This window comes from Alexandromys fortis, unplaced genomic scaffold (genome assembly GCF_014885135.2).
Source record: "Alexandromys fortis isolate MF-2015 unplaced genomic scaffold, M_Fortis_MF-2015_v1.1 scaffold_206, whole genome shotgun sequence".
Taxonomy (NCBI): Eukaryota; Metazoa; Chordata; class Mammalia; order Rodentia; family Cricetidae; genus Alexandromys; species Alexandromys fortis.
Genome location: NW_026068097.1, coordinates 990,361 through 995,600, shown reverse-complemented (window position 1 = coordinate 995,600; position 5,240 = coordinate 990,361).

Here is a 5,240-nt window from a genome sequence, read left to right as displayed (position 1 = left end):
ATTAGAGGCACTTAGAAGTTAATAAATTCCTTTCAGGTACTTGTGGTTATTGCTCAATTCTTTCTTTCTTCATATTTCTCTTCTCTTCTCCCAAGAGTTTTCCTGGCATATATGTGAGCATCCTCCTCTACCCTCCTGAGCCTTACTGGCCTTTAGAACCAGAATCTTGAAGAAGATCCTCTCGCCTCCACCCCCGTTCTAATTAGGCAGTCACACCTTCTCTAGGTGTCTGTGCTTCTCAGAACACTTTCTTTCCTGGGTCAGTTTTGACAGACTGTGGGCTCCTTGAAGGAAAGGTCACTGCTTTGGCTGCAGTCTTGGTGACACGTCTTCCACAGAGGAGGCATTCAATGTTTATCCACCTAGACAGTAAGGGGATGTGCAAGTGAATGAATGTGGAAAAGAAGAACCAGAAGTGACTGAAAGCCACTATGCTTCCACCTGCAAACAGTCACATACTGATTCTGGAGGACAAGGTATGCATCCGATTTGGTGTTGCCAGATAATCTGGAGTTGCAGAAATAAGTCCTAGCTACTGGGTTCCGTCTACATACAGACCCCAGTTTCATGGTCAGACATGAACATTCTTTCCTACATTCATCCACTCATCCACTCATCATAGGAAAATAGCTGTAAAAATTAGCATCTTAACCATTGTGTAAAATTGATCATCAAACACTTTCCACATCAAGAACTCAGTATGAATTAAACAACTCCTTATTCCACCCCACCAGCTTCATGGCAGCACTCATTTAATCTCTACAAAGGTCACATAGATAAGATCCTGTAGCATTTCTTCCGTGTCAGCTTATCAAATAGCATCATTAAAATACATCCATGTTACATCTCATGCCGTATTTTCCTTCCTTTACAAAGGCCAAATAATATTCCAGTGTATAGATATGACACATTTTACTTAGTCATCCAGTTGATGAGTATGCAGTTTCTGACCATGATTCAGCTATTGAAATACTGCTGGGAATATGGATATGCAAATTTCTCTGCGATCCTGTTTTTATTTCCTTTGGGGAGACACATGTCTGGAAGAGAAATTATTGGGTCCTGTGGTTTCTTTCATTTTTAGGTACTGCCACGCTTGTTCAGTTTTCCAAATTTTCCACATCCTCACCAACATTTATTTTCAGTTTTTGGATATGAGCCCTTCTACTGGGCGCGAGACAGTTCTTTATTTTAGTGTGGCTTGCCTTTCTCTTACGAGTTATGAATCTGTGCAGTTTTTTTCACACATTTGCTGGCCATTTGGATGTCTTCTTTGGAAAAATATCGTTTCAAATTCTTTGACCACTTTTGAGTCATCAAACTGTAATATCATTTATATATTATAGATATTAACTCTTTACCACATTTGCAAATGTGTTTTCTCTCCCTCAAGTTGTCTTTTTACTCTTCTGACTGTGTATTTCAATGTATGAATTTTAATTCTTTTAACTGTATTTCTTTTAAATTTAATGCAGTTTCTTGGCTTATACCTTGGCCTATAGCAGGAAGCTTTAGCTAGAGGAAGTCTTACCTGGAGGAATGTCACACAGACTTAGGTCCTGGGCCCACGGAGGTGGCAGTAGGGAGATGGCACTGGTGAAGGGTCACTACTTTGTGTGTATATGGCTTCTCAGTTCTGGTATTGTGCTGGAAAAAGACTCTAAATTCTCCAGCTTAAGAGAGATGCAGCCAAGCTGAGGAGGAGCCCCTGGAGCCCTAGGCAGCGTCTTGCCATGATGCTTGTTGCTAAGGCTGCACCAAATTCATTTTTTACCAAGTGCTGGAACCTACAGTTGTTATTCTTGTAAGCTCAGAAGATCACTGGTGCCAGAAACAGGTGGATAGCTGTATTGAAAATGCTTGCCTTCTTATCGGCAAGAAAGTGATAGTTTCTTTACGGAGTCTGGTTCACCTTTAATCATGCCTCACAGCTACTTGGTTTGACAAAGCATGGTGCCCCTCTGCTTCACCGGGTTTAAGGCACAGACTTTAGGGCTCAGCTTCTCTTTCCCCAGACACCCTTGTATTTAATCGTCCACCACTTTTTGCTGTGCTTCAAATTCTATGTTCTCTTAATCTTGTGTGTGTGTGTGTGTGTGTGTGTGTGTGTGAGAGAGAGAGAGAGAGAGAGAGAGAGAGAGAGAGAGAGAGAGAGAGTTGTTATTTGTGTTTGTGCGTCTGTTTGGACACACTGCAGACAGCCGGTGAGTCTTTGGACGTCAGCCTAGTCAGACAGTGTCTATTTCTGACCAAGCCCTATCCACCCCCTCTCCTCTGTTCTCTCAGCAAGATCGTGACTCTCTGCTGCCTGTTGCTGGCCGGCACCCCCGCCTCTCTCCTGTAACTGATTGTAGTGTAGGAACAGAAGTACGTTTTCCATTATGTGCTGTGTTTATTCAGTACAACCTGATGTTCTCTGCTCTTAATTTACAAATGTTTAAATTGGAATGGTTTTGTTTTGCTCTGAAAATATCCACCAATAATAATTTGTCACATTCATACATGGTCATCAAATTTCTTTTGTATTGGTGACTTTCTATAGAAACAAAAGCCCCCAGTGCCTCCCACTGCTTCCCTTTGTGTCTGGCCCTTGCTGGCCCCTGCCTCTCTTACAGACTGCCATCCCATCCTGGCCCGAACTGAGCTCCAGCATCTGCAGCATTAAGCTATCTGTTCCTTAGCCGGATGCTGAAAGATAAACCACTTGTCACATTCTTCCTCGGAGAGAGGCCAAGGAAGTACTCAAGGCACAAACAAGAAACCCAGCCACCAGAGGGCACACCAACATCAAGAAAATGTGGTGGGTTCTTTGTCACATCCCCCTCTATTACACCCACACACACCACCACCACCACCACCACACCGCACCACACCAGGCTTGACTTTAACAGTTAGGTGGTGCCTTCAGGGCCTCACACGGCTGCTGGAACAGTCTCTTTCCCAGAACCTCTTTTACTTGTACTCCTCTTCATGTCTCCAGTTCTAATAGATATGGCCCTGCCAGGGTCTCTGACACTGCTGACTTTTCTACAACCTACTTCTCTCCACCCCAGGCTTTCAGTCTCTGTTTGATTCCTCATCCACACCAAGCTTCTTTCTGCCTCTGGAGCCTCATACTTGCTCTTCCATCTTCTGAGTCTTCCCAAGATTGGTTCTTCTCCCTGTAGGACTCTACATGAAAAGAATCCCAATTCCTCCATGGTGTTCAGTCATGCTATCCTGTTTGACTTTCCTTGTTAGTACGCGGCACCCATCATATCAGCATCCCAAGATAAGCATTACTGTTGTTTTCCCACTGTGTCTTTAGGGTCTAGAGCAGCCGCTGGAATGTCAGTGTCTCTAACTGGAAATGCTGGTAGAGTCTTAAGGTACTGACTTCCTCTTCTTTCTCCACTGAATTTCTTTGCCTGTTCTCAGTCCTGGGTGTGCTCTATCCACACACAACTCCTGGGCATTCCATGGCCTATCCCAATACTTCTACAAGGTATTCAGCTTACTCCTATTCCCTGCTTCCAATCTTTGCCTGAAACATTTTTGTCTTTAAGGCCACCTCTTAAAGTCACCTTCTCTCCAAAACTTCATTTTATCTCTTAAAAGTAGATGTATATTCCTCTTGCTAGTGCTCATGGGTATTGGTAACTTTCTCCCCCTTTCTTCTTTAAGGAGAGATCTCTGGGGAATTAATATTTCCAGCCTGTAGCCTTCTTTGTTGTGTATTGTGGTGTGTCTCTCTGTTGCTTTACTTAAGCTCTGGAGGGCTCTGCTGAAGGCAGAGTTCTTCAACCAGAACAAGAAGCAGGGATAAGCAGGGTTGGGATGCCATCTGGTCCCAGCAGGAGGAATGATGTGCCATACTGGCTATGGGTTCACTTGCAGGTCACTTTTCCTCTGAAAGGAACGGAGCTGCCAAATATTAAGTGATTTTGCTTCTCTTTGAATTGGACATTTCCCTGGAAGGACAATCTAGTCCTGATTAAGGGTCCTTCAGCAAGCCAGCGATAGCTGGCCTCAATGGGAAGGGTAACCATGAAGATGCACGTGGGGCTAAAAGGTTTGCACAGTTAAGGAATGGTCTCAGCTCTGAGATTAGAACCAGGACCATTCCTATGGAAGATCTAGTAGGAGCAGCATCTGGGGGAGAGAGCATCATCTTTTTTTTGGGGGGGGGCGTTGGAGACAAGGTTTCTCTGTAGCTTTAGAGCCTGTCCTAAAACTAGCTCTTGTAGACCAGGCTGGCCTCGAACTCACAGAGATCTGCCTGCCTCTGCCTCACAAGTGCTGGGATTAAAGGTGTGCCACCCGGCTGAGAGCATCATCTTTATAGCTACTGCTTCTTGTGTTTTTTTTCCCCCCAGGCTTTGTGAGACCTGCTATTTTTTGGCATTTTAAATGTAGCTCAAAGTGTAGAGTGCTGTAAAAGAGCCTGAGACCGTGACTATTTTGTTCTGTGGACATATTTACTTTTTCCTGAAAATCTTATACTGGTCTTGAAAGATGCAGCCTGTCAAACCAGATAGAATTTCACACCAGGGAGCCAACCAAGCAAAGATGTAAGACCACAAGAAGGGTCCCAGTTTGTGTCTGGGAATTGGTGGAGCCTGTGGCTGCCAGTGGGTGGGGTGGGGCAAGAATTTAATTCTTTCTTGGGCTTTACAATTCTGAGAATTACCTTGCTTCCCTGGTTAAGCTGAACAAATTGATTTGTCTTTTGAGCTCAGAGTTTTTCAGGGCCCTTTGCAGCCCTCCTGGAGGCAGGAAGAGAATCTATTTGTCTTCTCTCATATCCTTGTATCACATTGTTGGAGTGCTAACTTCCAGCAAGGCCTTTGGAGTTGCCAGTTCCTGTGGATCAATGTTTTTAATTAGATAGGTTTTCTTGTTTCTCCTTTATTGGATTGAGTAAGCAAATTAAATTGAACAATTTGTTGTTAGGTCATTTAAATGCCAACTTGATTTCATAACCTGATCTTATGCCACATTCAAGTCCTTCCAATTTCTCCTGGAATGATGGAACCAGAGAGAAGCCAGAGGAGTGGGTATCCTGGGGTCATTGGGTATCCCTCTAGTTTTTGGGGGTCAAATTCTTGGGACTCAGCTCTTCTTCCTGATCTAAAAGCATGGCTAAGGTGGGTAGTTCCAGGATTTTAGAGCCAAGGTTGGATGGGAACACTAGTGAGATGCTACTAATCATAAGTTCCTGATGTTGTTCATGGTAAAGCGGCTGCTTTGTTACTGGTTTG